Here is a 27,429-nt window from a genome sequence, read left to right as displayed (position 1 = left end):
TGGATTTGGAGCACATGATGTTGATGTCTCTTCTAGATCTGATTTAGAATCAAGACTGCTAATTCAAAATTAATTGCTTCAGGAGATCTATATTACAAGGTGCAGTACGAACAGAGAAGATGAGCTAAAGAAGCACCATGAAACCCTTGTCCACATTCAGCTTGATCCTGAGGGACGTATGGTCTGGCTTGTTTTTACGTGACATATTCTGTGAGTTTTTGGGAAATGTTCTTTTCCTCTTCATCAGCCTCTCTTCTGTCTTGCTGTGGCCACATGCAGGGCCTCTGTCATGGGATGCCCTTGGTGCATGTGCTCTCCTGTTCCCTAAAGAGCAACCTGGGGGTTAATGAGGTGAGATGTGTTGGATTCTACAGGTTTCTCTTAGTCTGTCTATAACAGGGGTTCTTAACTTTGGCCCTCAAGGTCCACTTTCCCACAGAGTTTAGCGCCAACCTTGATCAAACTTACCTGACTGTAACTTTCTAGTAATCCTGAAGATGTTGTTTAGCTTGTTCAGGAGTGGTTGATGAGGGTTGAAGCTAAACTGGACCTTGAGGGCTAGGGCTGAGAACCCTGGTATATAAGGTTCCCTAATATTACTCTGATACCTATGCTCTGTGTATTCTGATTTATGTGCTCTGGATTTTCTGATCTATCTTCTATAGATCTTTTGATCTCTGTGTTTTGTATCCTCTGTGGTCTGGATCCTCTCATATTGGTGTTTTGTTATCTGTGATCAGTGTGGGCAAATTTGTCGGGATCAAAATTAAATGTAGTTTAATGATATGAATGTAGTTTAATGAGCATTTGATCTGTGAATGCTCTGTGACCTCGAGAGCTGTGAAAATCTTATTTAAAAGAGACCATTTAAATTTATCTAAAACATTTCTGTGTCTATAGTTAATGTGCTTGCTCAATAAAATCAAGGCTTTTATTCACCATTATTACGTTAACGCTAGGTAATTACCGAGCGATTAAGCCATTCTCATTTATTTCACAATGTAATTTAATGATTTCTTGCAAATTATTCTTAATTTCATTGTGACATTCAGAGTGTTATACTTTTCATTCTCCAATTAGCCAGTTCTCCTTGTAATTTTGATTACCCATTGATGGCTGTTAATTAACTAAATGCATAATGTAGAAATTGGAATGAAAGGGTAGAAATGTAAGAAACCATATTATATTCTGTATTATTCTTGCTCAGCATGACATGACATCCTAGTGTTTTCTCCTTTTTATGTTCTTTTTAGTACAATACAGATCTGTCAAAAAGTTTGTAATAGTAAACAGAAATACAGAGGCATTGTGGTAGAAAGATTGAACTTTCAAAAACGTTAGAGAGAAACGGCTTCTTCACTAAGAAGAAAGAAACAGTTGGAGAGTGTCAAAGTAAGAATGTGCAAGAAAAATATAAATTTGATGGCAAATGTGCTTGTGTGTGTCAGCAAGTGAGGAAACAGCAAGATGGGCATGGATGGATGGAGGGAGATAGAAAGTAAGGGAGAGAGAGAAGGGAAGAGAAAATAGTTTGCCAGGTAATCGGAGTGAATGAGGAAAGGAGATAGAGGCAGTCGGAAAAAACAGATAGTGTCCTACAATAACAGATAAAACTCCACTTACCCTCCTTCAGGTGGCCCCGGGGGTATATCTGTATCAGGCTGTTAGTGGAGATGGCTATTACATTCCAGCTCGTACTGTGTGTTCAGGCTGCCACTCATCCCAAATCAGCGTTTTCCTCCGTGGCCCCTGCCGTCATCGGCCTGTCTGTCACCCTTGGTCATCTTGTAGGGGTAAGGATAGCTGATGAGATTTCTTTGGACTTTATTTAAAGAGATGAATAAAACTGTTCATTATACAAACACTGAAGTGAACTGAATGCTCACTTGTTCATGGATTTTGTAGGATTAAGTGGTGGTATTTTTACACACTAATTTTTGTCTTTTGATGAAAATGTGCTTTAAATTTAGTCAATATTTAGTTATATAATATTATATATAATATGTAGTTCATATTAATTAATTGAAGTATATTTTCTCTGTCTGAAATGTAATTCAAGTTCATTAACAGCTGAAAACATTTAGACATTTGCTGCATTTTTTATTAAACATAAATGAACTGCTTGTTTGCCAAAAATAAAAAGGGAGAGATTTGTCAAGATGTTTGAATTTGGCAGGAGACCCATAGTTGCCCTGTGGTGTTTCGTCTGCAGATTGGCTTCACAGGCTGTGGAATTAATCCTGCCAGGTAATTTGGTCCAGCTGTGCTAACTGTGAACTTCCACAATCATTGGGTGAGTAAACAAACCTCATGCGGTAGAAAACTATATATATACATATATATAAAATTAGTATTAATAAATGGGTAATATTCTAGTAATATGCATGCTAATAATCACACAGTCTTTATTGATCCAAGAACACAGAGCACATAGGAGACAAGAAACGACATTCACAACATTCAAGACCAGACACCAGAGAGAGGAAACACAGGGCTTAAGTAAGGAACCTAAACAAGGATTAAACTAGATAATTAAAGACACACGGCTGGGGACTAATAAACTAATGATGAGAACCGAAAACATGAAAAACCAAATATGGGCACAAGAGGAAGGGAAACACAAGACACAGGAAGACAGGACTGACACATACATACATATATACATTAGTGCTGTCAATCGCATCCAAAATAAAAGTTTTTGTTCACAAAATATATGTGTGTGTACTGTTTATATTTATTATGTATATATTTATATATTTAAGAAAAAAAAGTTTATATATTAAATATATTTGTATATAATATAAATTATATGAATATAAATATATGCATGTAAATATATGTAAATATTTTCAAAATATATATTGTATGTGTTTGTATTTTTATTTACATAAATATATAATAAATAAATACAGTACACAAATCGCGTAATCGTACAGTAATCACGATTAATAATTTGACAGCACTAATATATATATACAGTATCTCCCAGAAGTGAGTACACCTCTCACATTGTTGTAAATATTTTATTATATCTTTTCATGTGACAACACTGAAGAAATGATACTTTGCTACAATGTAAAGTAGTGAGTATACAGCTTGTATAACATTGTAAATTTGCTGTTCCCTCAAAATAACTCAACACACAGCCATTAATGTCTAAACCGCTGGCCACAAAAGTGAGTACACCCCTAAGTGAAAATGTCCAAATTGGGCCCAAAGTGTCAATATTTTGTGTGGCCACCATTATTTTCCAGCACTGCCTTAACCCTCTTAGGCATAGAGTTCACCAGAGCTTCACAGGTTGCCACTGGAGTCCTCTTCCACTCCTCCATGACGACATCACAGAGCTGGTGGATGTTAGAGACCTTGCGCTCCTCCATCTTTAGAAGAGGCTTCCTTCTGGGACGACAGCCATGCAGACCAATTTAATGCAGCGTGCGGCATATGGTCTGAGCACTGACAGGCTGATCCCCCACCCCTTCAACCCCTGCAGCAATGCTGGCAGCACTCATATGTCTATTTCCGAAACACAACCTCTGAATATGATGCTGAGCACATGCTCTCAACTTCTTTGGTCGACCATGGCAAGGCCTGTTCTGAGTGGAACCTGTCCTGTTAAACCGCTGTATGGTCTTGGCCACCGTGCTGCAGCTCAGTTTCAGGGCAATCTTCTTATAGCCTTCGCCATCTTTATATAGAGCAACAATTCTTTTTTTCAGATCCTCAGAGAGTTCTTTGCCATGAGGTGCCATGTTGAACTTCCAGTGACCAGTATTAGATATTAATGGCTGTGTGTTGAGTTATTTTGAGGGGACAGCAAATTTAAACTGTTATACAAGCTGTACACTCACTACTTTACATTGTAGCAAAGTGTCATTTCCTCAGTGTTGTCACATGAAAAGATATAATAAAATATTTACAAAAATTTGAAGGGTGTACTCACTTCTGTGAGATACTGTATGTATATATATTTATATATATATATATATATATATATATATATATATATTGTATACATATATATAATTATTATTTTATAAATTACTTGAATGTATTCATTTTGCATGAACAAACTTACTCGCAAAATGACTTGTACTTAGTGCGTAACTTTATGTAATAATTTTATGAATATGAAGGTTTATGTTGATGTTTCACCTGGTCTCATGCAGGTGTATTGGGTGGGGCTTTGTGCTGGCTCTCTCCTTGCCTGGCTACTGCATGACCTGGTTCTCCATCCTCGTTGGAGCTGCCTTGGCGACTGGGTGACAGAATGTAAAGAGACACTCCTGAAAGATCTTTCCAAGCAGTCCAGAGGTCCTGAAAACCATATGGAAGCATAGTCGTTCAAATAAACCTTGTATATCTCCATTCAATATTTTATAGTGTCACTGATCGATAGTCCAAATTTATTTAGAAAGTTTGTTTAGAAGACCATCTATTACTGACAGAGTTTGGTGGATTGCAGATGTGTAATTCTGAGCTCAGATGCTTATGAATCCATGTACTCAAACAGCATCTAATCTCTCGCTCCACTGGCGCGACACATGGACCTATAGCCAAGCAGTCTGTGTGTGTTTTTGCATCAGTATGTTCAGCTAAAATAAGCTTCCTTTTTGATTAGATTAGCTGCTATTGTGTGCTGCTGTTTTTGTTTTCTTATCTTTATGCCTCTTATCTTTATTATCTTTGTATAGTTTTGTCAAATAAATTCAGTGCTACATAGAATGTTGCCAATGTCAGAAAATGAGCTGAAATTCACTCTGGGTTTGTAACTATCTAATACTTCTCATTTTATTGTAAACAGATTGTCTTGGGTTTTGGGACTTAATAGAGATGCATATGACTTTAAACAAACAATAAGAGAATACATATTGCATATTCATGCACCCTTTGAAATCAATGACCTTTCATGCGAAGTCGCCATTATTTCTATAATGATTTATCCAATACAGATTGTGACAAAGCAGATCTAAAAGACAAAAGTGTGATTATTTAGCTCAAGTCAGTTCATTGTTGGTTCAGTTCGGATCAATAACAGTGGGAAGTTCATTCATTTGAAATGAGTTCAATTCAGTAGTTCTACTGTCAGTTCAATGTTGATTCAAATCAGTTTGATAGTGTGGATGTTGCAAAGTGTGATTCAGCAGCTCTACAATGTGGATGTTTAATGTTAATTGTTTTTCTCTCTCTCTGTCTCTAAATATGGTATGTATTATATTTTATTTTTCAAATATAGTTCATTAGTCTTGTGTGTTGCAGTGAATAAAAAAGAACAATGGCACTTGACAAAAAAAGTGATGTCTCTCATTTTACATGAAAAAGCACACATATTAAGTTACATTTGCAAAATACCCAAACATACTATATCTGTTTGTCCCCCAGGGGTAGGATGCAATAAACAGAGTAGGAAAGACATTCACCAGAGCCAGATAAACAAACTTATACATTTATTGGAAGGCACGTTGAACAACAGGTCAATATTTCATACTTAAAGAGCAGCTTAATTGCTTCAGGGTGCACTCAGACCCAAATCTGCAACAAATCTAAAAGGGAAACTGAAAAATGTAATAATGATTTTGCGTTTTTTAGATGAGTAACTATATTTGTTGGAAGTGCATAATCTCTTAGGGTGAGTCTTCCTGAGTGTGGCCTCTGCTGACACATTTATGTCACTTCTCTGCTAAACTGTTCCTCCCTTTTTGTCTATTTTGAGCTGAACTGAACTCTCAGTACTTTTCTGGTAAATAAGTAATATTAGTATTTTTGGTTTATCTACTATTATGTGGATATATTGAAAGGTATAGTTGGGTGTTCCTATTCTGGCGTCTAATTACAAAATTAATTGAAGTTACATTAAACCAGCAAATTCCTAATAATAAATACCAAAAAAATGCTCACCGACCATCAAGGAAACTCATGACATGTACGTCATTTTATCTGAAGCAAGCACATCGGAAACATGCCCACAAGTGTCATGTTAACTTCAATAACCACAGAGTAGTATAACAAGTGGTCCCGAGCTCTCCCAAAGGAATAGAACAACAATACGTTCTTCCTAGTGGCAGAGAGAATTGTGCAGAACGGCTTTGGGCGACCATAACAAGCGTCCCAGAGAAAATGGAGCAGACGCTGAAAGTCAGTCTGCTGTTTTTTATTGTGTTTTTGTCCAAACTCATTCAAATGTCATCAAATATTCATATCATTTAGAAATCATTATAATATGCTGATTTGGTGCTCATGATACATTTGTTATTATTATGATGAAAACATAATTTTTTTTATTTATTTATTTTTTAGTAGAAAGATTAAAATAACAGCATTTATTGGGGGAAAAAATATTGTGCCAATTTTTATCAACTTAATTAATCCTTCTGAAATAAAAGTATTAAGTAATTTTAAAAAAAAAATCTTATTTAACCCAAACCTTTCAACTGTTATGCGTGCTTGTGAATATACTGTATAAATTATGAACATGCATCATTCATGTGCATTATTTCATCACTCCAAAGTACACAATTCTAACCTGTATATTATACTGGAGCTGGTTGACTGTTTCAGAATGTGTTAAAAACCTTCACCCAAAAACACATTGCACTGATGCTACATTTGCCCACACTAATTAATAACTTCATTTAACTGTTATACAGTACAATCCAAAAGTTTGGGGGGTGGTAAGATTTTTATAGGTTTTTAAAAGAAGTTTCACGTGTTCCGCAAGGCTGCAATCACTAGATCAAAAATACAGTAAAACTCTATAATATTATTAAATTTAAATAATTTAAATAATTGTTTTGTATTTGAAATTATTTTGAAATGTAATTTATTCCTGTGATGTCAAAGCTGAATTTTCAGCAGCTATTACGCCAGCCTTAAATGTTACACTGTATGCAGTATAAGTGTGGTGGTTGGAGCACCCAGAGCAAACACCAGTCAGCTTGGGGTCTCTCATGGCTGCTCTGTCTTCATGTGTCCTTGGACATCAAGTGGAGAATCGTGCCAAACTTTAAACTTTGACCAAAAAGGTGAGTAGCATCCTGATGCCTATATAAACGTGCAGCATGTGTCAAAGAGAAAATGGTCATATAAAGATAAATTCTTTCTACCGTGCTTTTTTCCCATGTTTCATAGGTGATGAAAACATCACATTTGGTCAAATGCTCCTAATGGCTCACAAGTCAAACCAGTGGTTGGGCGCTTCTGTTCGAACCTACAAAAACTACATCTTGGTGAGTTACTGCATGTTAAGTCAAGTTAAGTCAATATTATTTGTATAGCGCTTTTAACAATGCAAATTGTGTCAAAGCAGCTTTACATTGGCTTGATATAAAGCTGGGTGGCTTTATATCAGCTTTACAGTATTTTAGTATTTAAATCTAGGCTAAAGCAGAATCAGATTGTACTGCAGTTCACAAACAGCCCTCACAAAAGAGATAATACAGTCCACATGAAAAAATACTATAGTAGTTTATAGAAATACTATAGTGTTTTTGAACCATAATATAGTAAAGTACATGAATTAATTTGTTGTGGCAATTCTATAGTTGCTGTTGTAATATAACAACTATAGTAATTTGAACAAATTACTTTACCCAAAGTTTTCTAAAACTATAGGGTATTTTATTCTACAAAACCGAAATTATGGATCTGATCAACTGGTCTCTTAATGCAATTGACACCATCTTGGGATCGGGAGAACCCAAGTGTCCTGCTGGGACTTTCGCAGCTGGCTACACGATGGACGCATGGGAGAGGTGGCGGGTCGTGTGTCTGGCGGCTCTTTCCGTGGAGGACATTGAAGACATCTACCTATTCAGAACCATGATAACTGGGTTTCTGCTGTTTGGATTAGGTGTTACCCTGTTATCGGAGAATTCAGGAGACGGGAAAAGCTGTCCAAAACCTCACAAGGCTGCCCGTCATGATTGAAGCAGTTGGCAGCGGTCAACTCTGAAACAGAGACTATTAACCGCAATATGGATTCGATCACGGATAAGCTCTCGGCTTTGGAAAGGAAAATTGATGGACAAGGAGATCAGAATGGACAATGAGAATAAGCTGTGAAATTAAAAGGCAGCTTTTCGCCCAAAGACCAAACAATCTTATCTCTTTCGGCTTCCCAAAACAACAGACAGCTTGGCAAGGTTGTTCTGGAATCTAACTCCCCGGATGAATACTGCAGAGAGACGCTCTTTCTTCCCTCCCCCCTCAACAAACACCTTGTGATTGTCGAGCGTTTGGGTTCCGGCCAAGGTCGTTTCCATGGCAATACAATCTGCGGACTGAGACAACTTGTCTGGAGTGCCAGCGTGGCGGATCTCTAGGCACACGAACTTACACATACACACATACAGATATTCACCTCCCTACCCCCATCCCCACGCCTTCGTCGCTTCATCCCGTCAGTTGATAACGGGTCTGTGTTCGCGCTGTAATGGCTGCAGGCCGGATGGCTGTTTTCGTCTGAATTGGATTACTATGCAAGTTATGTTCCTGTGTTGACTGTGCTCTATGCTGAGGTTTTTGTCTGTTCTCACACTGCACTCTCGTTCAGGAGCGTAGTGTGAGGACTATTTTTTTCTCCTCTCTTTCCTCATGTTGTGCTGTATTCTCTTCTTTATTGCATTTCGTTGCCTTGTACCTACATGTGCAATGACAATAAATTGAATCCAATCCAATCCAATACTACAAAACGTCTCAGGTTACACATGTGAATGAGACGCTGCGTCGAAGCGCTATGGGAACTCCTCCAGCGTGACCGCGCTCTGAATCACATGTGTAATCTGTCCAATGGATGGGCGAGACGTCACGGGCAGGTGACGTAATCGGCCAGGAAGCATAAAAGCACGTGCGGTGCTTCAGGAAATGAAGCAACCACTCGCAGGGATCCCGGTGTTATGAGACGCGACATGAAAATGCATTAAAACTTCCCTTAAACCGCGTCAGATACATTGGAACATCGACAGGGGAAACAACAGAGTCCAATAATGATAAAACATTCACAAATAATGTGGGAAACTTTGAAATCTGTTCCGTTGAAAATTCCCTGTGACGAATCTGTGTAGGTCCAACATCCGCTGGAAACTCAGGTAAAACTATTAGCGTGTACGCTTATATCCCCAGTTAACACGATACCCAGTTGATCTATAACACCGGAAGTATGGCCCCAAGACGTAGCGTCTCATTCCCTTCGGGGAACCATGGTTACATGCGTAACCTGAGATGTTCCCCTTCAGGAACTCGAGCTGATGGCAACGAGATGCCCACGCTGCCGGACTTCCAAATCCCTACCCAGTGTGGAAGGAGCACAGCTAGGGCGAGAGAAAAAAGGGCCACCAGTGGCTAAAGTGGACGGGGCCTGGGTCCCAAAGGCCAACTTCTGAGAAGTGAGTCTTGATCCCCAAGAAGGGGGAGAGCAGAGGACTCGAGGCTATGGAATAGCATCCTGTTCCACCACATAGCATAGGCTCTCTAGCCACTGGAGGAAACATGTACTAGGGGGTGTGTAACCACTGAAATGCCACCGCGAAAGGCACGGTAGGCCGGTATAGCCACCACATAGACCCTCAGGGTGGAGTGGGTTAATCCTGCGGAGGATTAGGCCTGCACGAACCCCAGAACTGTATCAATCGGGCAGTTGGCTGGGTCGAGCTGGCGACCTCCGCACCATGAAGTGAAGAGCTTCCACTTCAGGGCATACAGTTTCCTCGTAGAGGGAGCTCTGGATTGGAGGATGGTCTCAGCAACCTCGGTTGAGAGACCGGAAGCTATGATCTGCACCCGCTCAGAGGCCACACCCACAGCTTCCATAACTCCGGGCAGGGGTGAAAGACCCCTGCCTGTGAGAGGAGATCCCTCCTGACGGGAAACTCCCATGGACAGCCATCGAGGAGAGAAATCAGGTCCGAGAACCATACTCGGCCCGGCCAGAACGGTGCTACCAGTAGTAGACTGACCTCGTCCTGGTGCACTCTCGCCAGAACTCCTGGGAGCAGAGCGTACAGACGAAGCCTCGGCCAAGTCTGCACCATAGCATCCAATTCCAGTGGAGCTGGAGGAATCAGAGAGAACCAGAGGGGTCATTGCGATGTCTCCTGAGTCCCAAAGAGGTCCTCCTGTGTCTGGCCAAACACTCTCCATATCTGCTTCACCACCTGGGCCCTGTCTCGACAGAATGTCTGCTCCCATTGCGCACCATCACATGGTGATCTCTTAGGTCTGGGAGAAGTGTTTCAGTGCTCAAAACACGGCCAGCATCTCCAGGCAGTTGAAGTGCTATGTGAGATGGCGACCACTCCAGACCACGGGCAGGGTGGCCATCCATGACCGCTCCCCAACCGGTGAGGGATGCGTCCGTCGCTAGCGTTACGCGGCGACAAGGAACAGTGGGTTTCCCCCTCGGGGAAAACCCCTTGGTTCTGAGCCACCACTGTAGGGGTCTCATGTACAGCAGGCCAAGAGGTATCATGTTGGACGCAGCTGCCATCAGACCCGGCAGTTTTTTTTTTAACTGCTTGACAGTGAGTGACTGGCCTTCTCTCACTCTCTTGACTGACGTGAAGATCGACTCGATCTGAGCAGGGGACATGCGTGCCTGCATCGCAGTCGAATCCCACACCACGCCTAGATAAGTGGTTCTCTGTACTGGAGAAAGCACACTTTTCTTGGCGTTCAGTCTCAACCCCAGTTCTTTCATGTGCGCGAGAATGACATATCGATGTCGAATCGCCAGTTGCTCCGATTGAGCTAGAATCAACCAATCGTTGATGTAAAAGTGCGGGGTGAGAGTGCAAGGCCAAAGGGAAGAACACGATATTGGTAAGCTTTGCCCCCAAAAGCAAACCTCAGGGACTTCCTTTGAGTGGGAAGGATGGCGACCCTCCATCCTTCTTTGGAACTATGTAGTACGGGCTGTAGAACCTGGACTCTCCTTCGTGAGGAAGGACCACCTCGATGGCCTCCTTCCTCAAGAGAGTACTCTATTTCTCGTTCCATTACCAGAGCCTGCTCGGGGCCCACCAGAGTGGGATTCACCCTGTTGAACCGAGGCGGAGGAGAACGAAACTGGATTCTGTAGCCTCTCTCTACAGTATGCAGGACCCATGGACACACATTTGGCAGTAGTTTCCACACTACCAAATAGTCTGCTAAGGGAACCAGTCTCTCGAGACTGGCCTCCGGTATAACCAGAGCAGCTAGGTCAGTGTCCTGGAACGGCACACTGGCAGGAGACGGCCGAACTAGCTTCTCTAGAGACCCCCGAAGGGGTGGCGAGCATCTCAGCTCTGCTAGACTTCCGAGCGGAAGAAACTGAGATGTGTGCTCGCTGGAGATCGCTGCGCCCTGGAACACCATACATGGCAGGGTTGGCAGACCGAACTCCTGAGGGCACTGAGGAGAGACGGGCACCGTATACCGCGATGTACACTGCTCTTCCCCAGAGGGGCCTGCCCTCATAAGTCCTGGGCCATGTGCACCAGAACTGCCTCAGCCGAAGTCTCCTATTGAAGCGACTGTCCTCAGACCCGCGTCATCTTAATTTCAAGTGATTGTGAGGGACAAACAACACTAAATAAGACTCACAACACAGATCGACAGACACACACACAGAGTAGCGGTTGCTGAATGACAAAAAGCTGATGCCGGTTCCACCGCACGTGCTTTTATGCTTCCTGACTGATTACGTCACCCGCCCGTGACGTCTCGCCCATCCATTGAACAGATTACACATGTGATTCAGAGCACGCTGGATGTGTTCCCATAGCGCTTCGACGCAGCTCAAGTTCCTGAAGGGGAACACTACAGTTTACTGTAGTAAAAACTAAAGTATAGCCTACTACAGTATTTATTACAGTTTATCAGTTCACTATATTGATACAACAGTATGCTGTAACATTCTTTAACAAAGTGTTGTAAATGCTATAGGATAATATACAGGTCCTTCTCAAAAAATTTGCATATTGTGATAAAGTTCATTATTTTCTGTAATGTACTGATAAACATTAGACTTTCATATATTTTAGATTCATTACAACACAACTGAAGTAGTTCAAGCCTTTTATTGTTTTAATATTGATGATTTTGGCATACAGCTCATGAAAACCCAAAATTCCTATCTCAAAAAATTTGCATATTTCATCCGACCAATAAAAGAAAAGTGTTTTTAATACAAAAAAAGTCAACCTTCAAATAATTATGTTCAGTTATGCACTCAATACTTGGTCTGGATTCCTTTTGCAGAAATGACTGCTTCAATGCGGCGTGGCATGGAGGCAATCAGCCTGTGGCACTGCTGAGGTGTTATGGAGGCCCAGGATGCTTCGATAGCGGCCTTAAGCTCATCCAGAGTGTTGGGTCTTGCGTCTCTCAACTTTCTCTTCACAATATCCCACAGATTCTCTATGGGGTTCAGGTCAGGAGAGTTGGCAGGCCAATTGAGCACAGTAATACCATGGTCAGTAAACCATTTACCAGTGGTTTTGGCACTGTGAGCAGGTGCCAGGTCGTGCTGAAAAATGAAATCATCTCCATAAAGCTTTTCAGCAGATGGAAGCATGAAGTGCTCCAAAATCTCCTGATAGCTAGCTGCATTGACCCTGCCCTTGATAAAACACAGTGGACCAACACCAGCATCACTGACTGTGGGTACTTGACACTGGACTTCAGGCATTTTGGCATTTCCCTCTCCCCAGTCTTCCTCCAGACTCTGGCACCTTGATTTCCGAATGACATGCAAAATTTGCTTTCATCCGAAAAAAGTACTTTGGACCACTGAGCAACAGTCCAGTGCTGCTTCTCTGTAGCCCAGGTCAGGCGTTCAAAAGTGGCTTGACCTGGGGAATGCGGCACCTGTAGCCCATTTCCTGCACACGCCTGTACACGGTGGCTCTGGATGTTTCTACTCCAGACTCAGTCCACTGCTTCCGCAGGTCCCCCAAGGTCTGGAATCGGTCCTTCTCCACAATCTTCCTCAGGGTCCGGTCACCTCTTCTCGTTGTGCTGCGTTTTCTGCCACACTTTTTCCTTCCCACAGACTTCCCACTGAGGTGCCTTGATACAGCACTCTGGGAACAGCCTATTCGTTCAGAAATTTCTTTCTGTGTCTTACCCTCTTGCTTGAGGGTGTCAATGATGGCCTTCTGGACAGCAGTCAGGTCGGCAGTCTTACCCATGATTGCGGTTTTGAGTAATGAACCAGGCTGGGAGTTTTTAAAAGCCTCAGGAATCTTTTGCAGGTGTTTAGAGTTAATTAGTTGATTCAGATGATTAGGTTAATAGCTCGTTTAGAGAACCTTTTCATGATATGCTAATTTTTTGAGATAGGAATTTTGGGTTTTCATGAGCTGTATGCCAAAATCATCAATATTAAAACAATAAAAGGCTTGAACTACTTCAGTTGTGTTGTAATGAATCTAAAATATATGAAAGTCTAATGTTTATCAGTACATTACAGAAAATAATGAACTTTATTACAATATGCTAATTTTTTGAGAAGGACCTGTATATAGTATAATACACTTTACTATGGTTCAAAAACACTATAATATTTACTATAAATCACTAGTCACTAATCACTATAGTATTTTTTTTTTCAGCCAAACACGCAAATTACTTTAAGTTTGACACAATTAGTCTGATTATGTAGTATGCTGCTAATTATTCAGTGATGTTTTATCGGAATTTTTGTTTTTAGTAGATTATTTTGCCGCCTCAATCACTCTAAACTTAAAGGGTTACTTCACCCCAAAATGAAAATTTTGTCATTAATCACTTACCCCCATTTCGTTCCAAACCCGTAAAAGCTTTGTTTGTCTTCGAAACACAATTTAAGATATTTTGGATGAAAACCGGGAGGCTTGTGACTGTCCCATTGACTGCCAAATAAATAACACTGTCAAGGCACAGAAAAGTAGGAAAGCCATCAGTGGTCCAATCTGAACTTTATGAAGCGATGAGAATACTTTTTGTACGCAAAGAAAATAAAAATAACAACTTTATTCAACAATTAGTCTCCTCCGCGTCACGAAAGCACCGTTTTTGAGAATATCCACTAAACGCAAACTACGTACGCTGTTCTGTGTCAGCCGCACCTCACGGATACGAGAAAGTTATTATTTTTATTTTCTTTGCATACAAAAAGTATTCTCGTCGCATCATAACATTCAGATTGTCCAAAAATATCAATAACTCATTTTCGCCCAAAATCAAAGTGACAGTATTTTGCCCTTGCACAGCACCATAGTTTTCAATTTATCAAATTTCTCTGGTTGATATATAATATGTATTTCCTGTTCGGCAGGCCTGTGCTCCCATGTTCCACTGGAACGTGCTCATGGAAAAGGATGAAGCCATGAATACACCTGTTGGGAACTGTCAGCTTTTGGACATGCAAACAGGAGAGGTGGCCAACTACGCCCCCTGCAGGGAGCTTTATGGAGAGTCGATTTACACCAGAGGCTGTAAGATACTTCATTTGCCTCTGTTCTATATAATAACCAGTGTCTAATGTTTCAAGCACTGTGACCAGTTTTGACCAAATTCCTATGTGCAGATCCTGACAGGCGTTACTGTGAGGCTGGATTTACTACAGACATCACAGAGGTTCCTTGCTTCTCTTATAACTTCAGTGGAGTAATCTGAATAGCTATTTTAATGTATTTGCATATTCATACACCCGTTTGAAGTCAAAGCTCTTGAATGAATTAATTCCTTACTATACGATAACATTATATGCAGTACATAAGAAACCATATAAATATTTATTAAATGGTTAAATCTTTTTTTTTCTTTTTTTCTTTATGTAAAAATGTTGGTTGTGACAGTATGGCAGAGTAATACTTGGTGCACCAGGAGGCTATTATTTTCAAGGTAAAGTAGGCTAGAGTATGTAGAGGCAGTCTTACAAAGAATGTTCCGTCTAGAGCAAAGCTGTTTTTACTCATTTGAAAATGTTTTTTTATTTTTTTATGTGAATTGACATAATACTTTCAGTGAGATTGATATGACTTTGTGAAGTGTACTGTGACTACAGCGGCATTGTCACGCAGCTTTTTTCTTTACTTCAGGTCAGATCATCACTGCATCTCTTGCTAACATCATGAGCAGTGGCAGTGCATTCTCTCCCCTGCACTCAGTGAACGGTGAGACCAAAACTCCACAAAGACAGGACTACTACGACCTGTATCTGGGTAAGATGTGACATCTGACATTAGAAACTGACACTAAATAAGATTTTTCGATTTTAAAATAATAAATATGATGATTTAATCTGAAACATCTAGTGAGGTTTTGCAATTGTTCTGCATCATAGGGTACTCTGTTGCCGCTGGACATTTTAATAAAGACAACATCTCAGGTGATAAGCATAAATAACAAGCCATCTTAATTTTTCCGTATTCAATTTAAAAAATGCAACACGAGTTTCATCTGCAGCTTTTATCTGCATTATTTTCTCACCTTTATTTGACTATGATTGCAGATTATGTTGTTGGCGTCCCAAACGATTTGAACACCGCAGGCTCTGTAAGCACTCTAACATTGTTGCATGGATGATTATGCATTTCAATTATCCTCTTGTACAGTTACACAATTGATTATGGAGTTAATCTGAGTAATTTGTTGTTGTACTGTGCTTGTTTTTAGGTTAAAATAATAAATGGAGCAACTGTGCCCCCGCAAATCATGAAGGCGATTAGTGGCATCCAGGTTATTTGATTTGATTTGTAATAAAGGATATGAACTTGTAAAATTCTGTTTAATTTGTTCTTAATAGCCTATTATTGTTAAGATATTACAGTACTGTTTAAAAGTTTGAGGTCAGTGATTTTATATAGGCTGTATGTGATTTTCTTCAGCTAGTACACATTAGATTGTTCAAAAGTGTTGTTCTTTTGAACTTTCTATTCAGCAAAGAATTCTGGAAAAAAAATAAAAAATAAAAGATGTACTACGATTTCCAACTGTTTCATAATAATAAGAAATGTTCTTGAGAACCAAATCGTCTTATTGGGATGATATTTGAAGGATCACGTGACACTAAAGACTGGATTAATGACTGCTGAAAATTCAGCTTTGCATCACAGGAATAAATTACATTTTAAAACGTATTATAATAGAAAAGTGTTATTTTTAATAGTAATACTTTTTTCATAATATCCCTGTTTTACCATATTTTAGATCAAATAATTGCAGACTTTGTGAGCATAAGAGACTTCAGAAACATGAAACAAAATCCTACCGATCCCAATTATTTGAATGGTAGTGTATGTTGTCTACTAAACATTTATTTTAAATGCAGTAATGATACTTTTTGTCTGCTTTTCTGTAGATAGCATCTTATTTTGGACATTCTGTTGCAGTAACAGACATCAACAGAGATGGGTAAATCATTCCAGCAGTGACCAGTTCATGAGAATTGATCAAATGTTTTTATGAGATGAATCATATCCCCTCTGTGGTCATCAGGTGTGACGATATCCTGATTGGAGCACCTCTTTTTATGGAGCAGTTATCCACTCAGAAATTTTGAGAAGTGGGCAGGTCTATGTGTACCTGCAAAGAAAGGGCTTCTCCTTCTCCTCCAGACCCAACCAAATCCTGACAGGGATACATGCCTATGGGCGTTTTGGCAGTGCTATAGCCCCTTTAGGAGACATCGACTATGATGGCTTTAATGGTAAGGACTAATCTGACATTACAGAGCAGGATTTGAAGTGAAAATAAATAAATAAATAAATAATATTTTCATAGATAATTCTGAGCATAACCCATCTGAGGAAAAATCAGGCAGTAGGTCAAAGCATCGATCTTTACAGGTTGTAAAGTCTTTTACACTGGGCATTGTGGTTGCTGTTATACAAGATTACATTCGGCACCAGAATCTTTTTCTTTTTTTCTAGTTACAAGCAAATAAATCTTGTCACTTAATAACAGCTGGAGCTCAAGCAGTCTCATTTTTCTCAGTTATGAAAGCAGCATCTGAAAGTGATTTGACCTAAATGGGTCAGGTGTTCTTCGGCTGTCCGAGTATAATTCAGATACATGTTGAGTTCTAGTGCTTCTCTTAAGGTTTAAAGGAGATTCAATTGTACAAAAAATAAATAAATTATGTTAGTTATCATAATAACTAACATAATTATGATAAAAAGTCACCACAGCCATTTCACCCTGTAGCCCAAGACTGGTTGCCCACTGAAGCTAAGCAGGGTTGAGCCTGGTCAGTACCTGGATGGGAGACCTCCTGGGAAAACTAGGTTGCTGTTGGAAGAGGTGTTAGTGAGGCCAGCAGGGGGTGCTCATCCTGCGGTCTGTGTGGGTCCTAACGCCCCAGTATAGTGACGGGGACACTATACTGTAAAAAGCACCGTCTTTCGGATGAGACGTTAAACCGAGGTCCTGACTTTCTGTGGTCATTAAAAATCCCAGGATGTCTTTCGAAAAGAGTAGAGGTGTGACCTCGGCATCCTGGCCAAATTTCCCATTGGTCTCTGACCATCATGGCCTCCTAATCATCCCCTTACACTGATTGGCTTCATCACTCTGTCTCCTCTCCACCAGTAAGCTGGTGTGTGGTGGGCGTTCTGGCGCACTATGGCTGCCGTCGCATCATCCAGGTGGATGCTGCACACTGCTGGTGGACGAGGAGACACCACCCCTCACAATGTAGAGCGCTTTGACTGCTTAGAAAAGCAGAAAAGCGCTATATAAATGTAATGAATTATTATTATTATTATTATTATAAAAGTGTAACAATCTTTTAGATATCGTGGGATGGAAAATTAAGCATACGTTTTTAGATACTATCAAAATATAATCTAATTACTTTACTGTTCAAATATTTGAACAAAAAAAAGGCTCTTATGCTCACCATGTCTGCATTTATTCAGTTAAAAATAAATTAAAAACAGTAATATTGTGCCGTATTATTACATTTTAAAGTGGCTGTTTTCTATGTGTGAATATATTTTAAAATGTAATTTATTCCTGTGATGCAAAGCTGAACTGTCAGCATCATTACTCAGTCTTCAGTGTCACATGATCCTTCAGAAATCATTCAAATATGCTGATTTGCTGCTCAAGAAACATTTCTGATTATTATTATTATAAACAAAATCATTCTAATATAAAATGTTTGAATAGTGTATAATAACACCATTTTACCAACATAATCTGCATTCTCTTGCTAAATGCAGATTCTTACTGTTAATTATGAGGTCATTTATACTCTTTACTATCATATATATATGAAAAATAAGCTTCTTCTTTTTTTTTTTCTTTATCGCCAGATGTGGCTGTTGGGGCACCTGGCTCTGGTGAAAGGGGTCAAGTGTTTATTTACCTGGGTCAGAGTGATGGCTTGACCAACCAGTATGTTCAGGTCATTGAGAGCCCATTTAAGACCCTCAAAGATCCTCCAATGTTTGGCTTCAGCATGAGAGGAGGGACAGATATTGATGATAATGGATATCCAGGTATGTGATATTTTACTTGAAAATACTGGAAAAGCAGTCATGCTTTATCTCTTCTATGGAACAGAAAAGAGAAAAATTTAACAATACAATGAGACACATAAAATACATAAAGCCATCATAAAAGCATGGTGAATCTTGCATTATATGGGTCTCCGTTTGTGTTCAGTGGAAGACAGAAACCACTACAGATTTGGACATTTTGAGGGTGAAATGACAGAAATGTAATTTTAGGGGTGAACTATCCCTTTAAATTGAAAACTCACATGTTTTTGATTTTGTTAAATTTTTTAATTTTGCATCCAACCAATGTCAGCAAATGCAAGCTCTTTTCACCAGAACCCTGGGACCACTGTGCACCTCCCATTGCCTTCCATATAAATCTGACCAGAAACCTCAGCTTGGTCACTGCATCAAAGTACCATAACCTTCCCAACAACCCTGCACCTACAGTATGAGTCACGCTTAGAGTACAAAACCCACAAATAACCGAATGGTAGAGCCAACCTAAGCTTCAGAGATTGTCCTCAACGTTTGAATGTCTGTTCTGAACAATCTCCACTAAGAGCCCTTTCCCACAATCCCTTGGGAGGAGTGAAGGGCTGTCTGGGCGGCACAAGAGAGTCGCCATGAGACAGGAATGCTTTAGTCAGTGCCACAGCCCTCTTAGTACAGATATAAATGGAAATGGGCTCTGACACTGGGGTCCAGTGTGGACATGGCAATGCTTTTTGACACACAGCACCTCAAGTTCTTGAGAGGGACTCTTGGCGCTCTTTATCTCACTCTCTGCCTGTGGTGGCTGATCTCTTAGGTCACTTCTGCCAGACAAAGTATTCCCCACACTTCCTTTCCTCCAGTTTAACATGACTGCCATGCACCTCAGCCACTCTTTTACTCACTTTGTGGTGTTCACTGATAGAGTGATTCTGGATTTCAAGGCATACTGTATAATACGCTTTGGTTTTTCCCCCTTTAGATGTCATTATTGGGGCTTGGGGTGTGAGCAAAGTGGCAACGTACAGGTACCAGTTTAAAATAATCCAAATTACTGCAAAACCCCTAAATGCTTTACTGTAATAATATGGTCAAATACACTTCATCATTTTCAATATATTGAAAAAGCGGAGGTTCTTTTTTTCCTTCATTATATCAACTGTGAATATCTCTTATAAAGAAATATAAAAAATAATAAATAAAATAAAATAAAACATTAACAATAATTAATATATTCATTCAAAATATATATATTTATTGATTTAATAATAATATTTATTGATTAATTCATTCATTAATATTACAATGAAAATATCCATATGTGCCATATACCATACCAAATTCACCATAAAATTATATGCACACTTGTATAAAGTCTATATATGTGACAAAACCAGTCATAATGGTAATTTTTTTTTGCTTTTGAAATTGAGTTAAGCTTAATATATAAGCATTCCATTGATGCATGATTTGTTAGGATAGGACAATATTTGGCCGAGTCCGAGATATAAATATTTGAAAATCTGGAATCTGAGGGTGCAAAATATATATATATATATATATAAATGTATATATATATATATATATATATATATATATATATATAGAGAGAGAGAGAGAGAGAGAGAGAGAGAGAAAATCACATTTAACATTGTCCAAATTAAGTTCTAAGCAATGCATATTACTAATCAAAAATTAAATTTTGATATATTTATGGTAGGAAATTTACAAAATCTTTACAAATATCTTTTAGTAATATCCCAATGATTTTTGGCATAAAAGAAAAATAGATAATTTTGACCCATGCAGTGTATTGTAGGCTATTGCTACAAATATACCCGTGCTACTGGTTTTGTGGTATATACACATATACACTTCTTATATATATATATATATATATATATATATATATATATGATAATAATGCCAAATTCCACAATACTACATTGGTAAAAAATGCCATATAGAGTTTGATGATACACACAGCCTTTGACAATAACAGCAAAATGTAGCTATTTTTCTCTGCTGTGGGTCGTGACCCGCCAGTTGAAAACCACTGAAGTGATTCTGCATGTTGGACCCATAATGTGTTTGACTTTATCAGGGCACAGGCTGTAGTGAGGACACAGGCTCGAGTCTTATTCTTCCCTGATCTTTTGAACACCGAAGACAAATTCTGTCAACTCCACCAGAGCAGCACCTTCATTACTTGGTAATGCATCTGAACTTAGTTCAAGAGACAGCTTCATGTCATCATGATTCAAGTAGCTGGTATTCATGCTTGATTAGTCAGCCATGAAAAGCTTCTCAAGGATTAGCAGAGTTCGGTTCAGCAATGGTACAGTAAGCTATTGATTGCACCCACATCTTTTTTTTAGGACTAATGCACAATCACAATAAATCAAGGACCTTGCATGCTTTGAATTCAAACCCACATTGCAGTACTTCTATAGAATATTCATAATAAGCACTTGTTTTCTCTTTTCCATAGCTTTATAATTATGGCATGCATCAGTGTTTCTGGGCACAGGATTCCTGAGGAGATTGGTATGTGAACCATATGAACTTATTAATAGTGGTATACATACTGGTAATAAGCATCCCTAAAAATGCAAGTGTCCTGAAGCAAGTTGAACTGCTTTTGATGGTCAAAGTATGGTCTAGTATGCATGTAAATAAATATCTACATCTATCTATCTATCTAGATAGATAGATAGATAGATAGATAGATAGATAGACAGACAGACAGACAGACAGACAGACAGACAGACAGACAGACAGACAGACAGACAGACAGACAGACAGACAGACAGACAGACAGATAGATAGATAGATAGATAGATAGATAGATAGATAGATAGATAGATAGATAGATAGATAGATATACATGCCAAGTTCTATCATGAAGCTAAATTGGTTCATGCACATGCAGCCAAAAGCGCTTGCTGCTTTATATTTTATTGGCTGGTTAGCATACACTAGAGCATTTGTTAGTGCACTTTCAGAGTTCCTGAAACCCTGCACCTTCCCCAGCTCCACCTGTATAGATCTGCATTGTCATATCCATTATCATGCTGAAATCTTCCAAGAGTTGTCATGATAGATCTAAACACATTTCTTTTAGTGCTAAACACAGAGCTTCAGCTGGACAGGAGGAAGCAGAGCATGGCCAGACGAATCCTCCCACTGGACTCCAACCAGCCGTACACTTACTTCCAGCTCTCAGTGGAGAGAAACTCAGCAGATGTCTGCAAGAACTTCACGGCCTACCTACTGGTGTGTTTCATCCTCTTTGGCTATTTTTCAAAATATTCATGTGCAGGAACTGAGACCTGTGGATGAGAATCACGAGTCCTGTGACCTTCACGTTGCAGAACACTGAATGTTTTGAGTGCTGTTGAGAGTACAATGACTATAGACACGCATAAATTAGATTTAGTTAGCGCTAAGTACAAACCGAAATGCTATTGTGCTCCCAACTGCACAACATGTCATTCATGTGATTTTCTTGCTGTAATCAAATTCTCTCACTTATCCTTTTTTGTCATTTAAAATGCAAGCTGTTGCATTTTTTTTTTCAGTGGGTAATCTTTCATCCATTCTATTCCTTTTTAGCCTGAGTTTAAGGACAAACTGAGTCCAATCTTCATCTCAGTGAACTACAGCCTGGCTGACTCCCAAGATGCAGTGCTGCATGGACAAAGTGTCGCTGTTGGACAGGTTAAGGCTGGAATATATTGTTTTTGTCATTACAGTGACACATACACATTTATATGAACCTGTTTAAAGCTTTTGTTGTATCTAGACACGGATAATACTAAACTGTGGTCCAGATAACATCTGTATACCAGACCTGAAGTTGAAGGCAGTAGCGTAAGTTCCTTCGTTATCTTGTTTCAGTTATAGTTATAAACCAGTTACAGACAAGTAAACATTTGTCAAAAACAGGTCAACACAACCAATCCTGATCGGAGATGAGAATCCAGCACTGCTGATTATCGAGGCTGAGAATCAAGGCGAGGGAGCATATGAGACTGAGCTATATATCAGCCCGCCGGCACACACACATTATCAGGGTGTTGTGAGCAACCAGGAGGTGAGGGTTTAGACACTTCCTGTTTGTTGCAGACAGGATCACAAGTTACTGAACATCAATTCCAATCATGCTGTCGTGTGAACAGACAGTTACTGTTGTACTTTGAGAAATTTATATCAGTTTCCTTACAAAAAAGCAACAGTGTTTAGTGGTGTGCCTTAAGGTGTTGTGTCACATTTGTGAAATTTTGGCATAATTGTGTGGGCAGAAATGTCCATTGTCAAGTGAAGCAATGCATGAAGCACTCCTCAATTACAAATCACTTTTAAACCATGTTGGGCAACATGGCAAATCTGCACGACAATCTTGAACCCAGCGCCAAAACTACACAGGGAAAACTTTAGCTTTCAAGCAAAATTCACATTCGCATGCATTCCTATTGAAATGAAAATTATGAAAATTTGCTGAACAACAGTAAATGTGACAACACCTTTAAGGTCAGTTTATTCAGTCTGAGAGTTATTTGGTATAGAAATAGTTATTTATTTATTCATTTAGGTTTTTATGATTAAAAACTAGTAATTATATATAAATAAATTGGGTTTTTACCGATGCACACCATTTAAACCGATGCATTGCATCGGTAACATTTTTTGCCGATGCACCGAGCGAATCAGGGAATCTTCCAATCTCTAGTGTGTGTGTACTGTGTATATTTATTTTGTATATATAAAGACACACACATACAGCACATAATTTGAAAATATTTACATGTATATATTTATATTCATATAAATTAAAGAATATTTTTCTTAAATATATACATGCATGTTAGTGTGTGTTTATATATACATAATAAATATACACAGTACTGTCAGGGTGCACACAACGGGGAGGAACGAGGAACACGAGACGGGGAGTAAACTCAAATTAAACAGTCTTTAATACAATCCATCAGGGCAAGACAAGGCAGGGCTGACACACAGAAACACCGGGAGTAACGAGTAGGCCAGACGACAAAGAACTAAACAGGCAGGAACTAAATACACAGGATGAAACTAGATAATTAATCTAATGACAGGAAAATGACCAAATAGGGAAACAGGAACAAATGCGGGGAAAACGAAACCAAAACAGACCATAACTGTGACAAGTACACACACACATATTATGTAAACAAAAACTTTTATTTTGGATGTGATTAATCGCGATTAATAGTTTGACAGCTCTAATATATATATATATATATATATATATATATATATATATATATATATATATATATATATATATATATATAATATTTCCCCCCAATTAAAATTCGTATTATCCAATGAAAGGTTAGATTTTTGTTAATTTTGCAATTAACAATGCAGATAAATTTTCACAGCCTTCTTTGATCATATTTACCAAGGGTGCCGATATTTTTGGCCATGTCTGTATGTGTCCATATTAGAGATAATCACCCTGTTTAGATTGAATCCATCATATTTAAAAACATGATATTAATCATATCATATAATAAAATATATTTTGTTGTTACTACTGTAAATATGTTAAATTATTATTGGATCTCCTTGAATACTTTCAGAATCTTTACTTATTAAAATGACTTTGTTTCTGTATTTTTAAATATATTTTTTATGTTAACATATTTTAATATTTAGTGAACAAATTCTTTTTTTTTATTATTATTTTATTAAGCAGAGAACAGTACAAACTTTGCTAAAGTGATTGTTTTGAGCAAGTATTAACTTATTAACTTATTTGTATCAATACCGTGTGCCTTTGACCCCATGCTGGTGGGCCTTTTACCCCATGTGTGGGGTAAAAGACCCCTTTTGCCACCTCTTACATTTATAAGATTTTTAAACAAAATAAACAACTTGAATAATTTATTTTCACACAAAATCTTTTGCTCCATTAATGTTCAATACAACGTATATATTTTTTCTGCAATTATACATTTATGCATTAAATAGCACATTTTTTCTTAAAGTGGGCCTTTAGCCCGTTGTACCCTATGTATATAGTTAAACTTTTTTTTTAGTTAATAATAACAACACTTTTTTAAGACATCTTTCTGAACCTATATAGACCTCATGAAAGCAAGATCTCCAAACAGATAACAGCTTTATGAAACTTCCATTGGCCAGACAACTAGAGCAAGCCAAACAAATAACATCTGACTGTCCCCTTTCTGTCATCACACTTCTTTTATGTTCATGTGAATAGTCACATTAAGGTGTAAAATGTGTTGTGCAGGACTTCAGTCACTTGGTGTGCGGTCAGAAAAAAGAGAACGGCTCAGTCATTGTGGTTTGTGATCTGGGAAACCCCATGGAGGCTGGACATCAGGTCAGGGTGACATGATCAAGATAATAACCCACCTTGGGTGACCATTCATGTTCAGCCTGTTATAGAACATTTTGCTCTCGGTTGTTTTCTCTCATTCAGCTGAAAGCAGGTCTTTACTTCAGCATGGGAGGTCTGGAACAGGTGGAGAACCACATCACGTTCCAAATGCAAATACGAAGGTGTGAACATTTATATACACAAACCATCTGTGCTGTTAACAAAACAGAACAAAATGATGTCTCTGTTTTGCTAGCTTGTCTGCTCCATAATAAACGCTGAACTGTTGGTACATTTTGCACATGATAACAGCAATCATTATCTTCTGTTTCTTCTGATTGATCTCTCTTATTGTTTTCAGTAAGAACAGCCAGAATCCAGACAGTAACCTGGTCCAATTGCAGGTTGCAGTTAATGCTGTAGCTTCCCTGGAGATGCGTGGGTTAGTGCTGCTGCCATTTTCTCATATCATTCTGTTTCCCCCATTACAAAAAAAACACTGAAACTGAAATTGAAGGGAGATGATGATTTGTTGGCTAAAAAGTAGAATCGAAGCAACATTCTCATTTTTGTTATTTTTATGATGAAGTACTAAAATACTACAACTAAACACCAAAGCTTAAAAACTAAATAGACATATTAAGAAACATAAAACTAATAAAAATGACTAAACCTACACACAATAACTGCACAATAAAATTACTAATAATAAAAATGAAAACAGAACATATAAAAATAAAGTCTAATTTAAAATATTAACAAAATCTGTAACAGTATATTGATGACACTAAATGAACACTGTTACAGAGTCTCTTCTCCGGTTGACTGTGTCCTCCCTATTGCTAAATGGAAACCGAAGGATTACCCAGAAGACTTTGATGAAGTAGGCCCACTCGTAGAGCATGTGTATGAGGTAATATGCTCAGTCTAGGATTACGGTTAACACATTCACTTAAGCGGTTTCGCGATACATATGCACAAGTTTTTATCCTCCTGTCTCAGCTAAGGAACATGGGCCCCAGTCCAGTCAACGTAAAGCTTACACTGGAGTTTCCGGTTTCACAAAATGAGTCCTATCTGCTGTATGTGTTTGCTAATGCCTCTGAAGAGCTCATCTCATGTCAGACAGACTACTCCAACATCGACCCACGTGGGGTGAGAGTGCCCCCTACTGACCATCATTTCTACATTAAACTCTGAACAAGTAATTTGTCAGCAAATATAATCTTAACACATTTTATACTATAAAAAAAAACACACCAATATCTGTAAACACTGGATTTTACCCTAACAACAGTTTACTGTGGTGGTACCATAGTACAGTGTTACCAATTATTTCAATACATACCATATTGATACTGATTATAATACTGAATGATTACTATAATCATAATCGCAATTATAGGGATTTTGTGCTGTGCTGTGCTGTGTTGTGTTGTGTTGTGTTGTGTTGTGCTGTGTTGTGTTGTGCTGTGCTGTGTTGTGTTGTGCTGTGTTGTGTTGTGCTGTGTTGTGTTGTGCTGTGTTGTGTTGTGTTGTGTTGTGTTGTGCTGTGCTGTGTTGTGCTGTGCTGTGTTGTGCTGTGCTGTGCTGTGCTGTGTTGTGCTGTGCTGTGTTGTGCTGTGCTGTGTTGTGCTGTGCTGTGTTGTGTTGTGCTGTGTTGTGTTCTGTTCTTCTTTGCCAGTAGAGGGTGATATCACAGATTGGTCCCTCTTGTTACCAGTAGCTGTTTATTCATAGAAATGTTGATAATTCTACAGTTTAAGCACATAGATAGTACAAACACCTCCATTTTTCATGTTACATATTGTTATATCTGTCACTGTGCAGAACTGCTCTAGTGATGAGCAGTGTCTTCGGTTTAAGTGTGAGGCTGTGGGACTGCAGAGAGATAAGAGGGCCATAGTGAGAGTGATGAGCAGACTGTGGGTACAAACCTTCTTAAAGGTGGGCAAAACTTTAAAAATCAAACATTAGGCATTTGATGAAATCATCTGATATTCATAGCTCTTTCTATCTCTGTTTCTTTCTCCGTTTGCCGCCCAGAGTCCAAATGTACATTTCGTTCTTCACTCCAAGGCTCACTATGAGGTGGCAGATGTGCCCTCAAAAATCAAGCCAGATGTGCTGCCCAGAGGAAAAGCAGAGGTGAGACATCAGTTCTTTGGTTTGTATCATAAAATGTAAGCGACTCCTCATTAAAACTCCTTGTAAATCTATCTAGACATATACAAATGTAGTATGGAGACGCCCAGATGGACAAGAGGAGGTACCTGTGTGGTGGATAGTAGTGTCAGTCATCGCTGGACTGCTTCTACTGGCTGCACTGAGCACCATCTTCTGGAAGGTACTTCTATATGTTGAACAGCAGAGGGTGCTTTGTCCCATACAGGGCTCCTGGCCAACAACAAACTAAGCATATCACTGTAAAACAGCTTACCACATAAATCTACATTCATTTTAATAAACAACACTGTATGTTTTAAGGTGGGTTTTTTCAAACGTAAGCGTCCTCCATGTGACGATGATGACGATGACATGCAGAAACTGAGTGGGGAACCTAACGAGACATCTTGA

The 27,429-nt window shown here is 38.9% G+C and overlaps 1 protein-coding gene and 1 pseudogene across 2 annotated transcripts in view; both read left to right on the top strand.

The window, feature by feature from the left end:
• Positions 1–27,429, top strand: part of LOC306868757 (nucleolar transcription factor 1-like) — a 967,110-nt gene that overhangs the window by 276,489 nt on the left and 663,192 nt on the right. The window lies entirely within an intron of this gene.
• LOC306868537 (integrin alpha-8-like) lies at positions 1,674–27,429 on the top strand (annotated as a pseudogene). Its single transcript has 31 exons — positions 1,674–1,793; positions 2,213–2,247; positions 4,170–4,262; positions 6,892–7,022; positions 7,129–7,226; positions 14,297–14,456; positions 14,549–14,598; positions 14,820–14,870; positions 15,068–15,185; positions 15,308–15,352; positions 15,476–15,519; positions 15,640–15,702; positions 16,325–16,377; positions 16,462–16,672; positions 18,282–18,467; positions 19,444–19,489; positions 20,566–20,673; positions 20,953–21,008; positions 21,586–21,737; positions 22,077–22,181; positions 22,267–22,334; positions 22,410–22,557; positions 24,763–24,855; positions 24,955–25,034; positions 25,214–25,294; positions 25,660–25,765; positions 25,855–26,007; positions 26,683–26,799; positions 26,899–27,000; positions 27,077–27,199; positions 27,340–27,429. The product of its transcript is annotated as an integrin alpha-8-like (transcript).

The sequence above is a fragment of the Barbus barbus genome, assembly GCF_936440315.1.
Source record: "Barbus barbus genome assembly, chromosome: 4".
NCBI lineage: Eukaryota > Metazoa > Chordata > Actinopteri > Cypriniformes > Cyprinidae > Barbus > Barbus barbus.
Note: the sequence above shows the minus strand (reverse complement) of the source record. Positions and strands in the feature narration are given on the sequence as shown.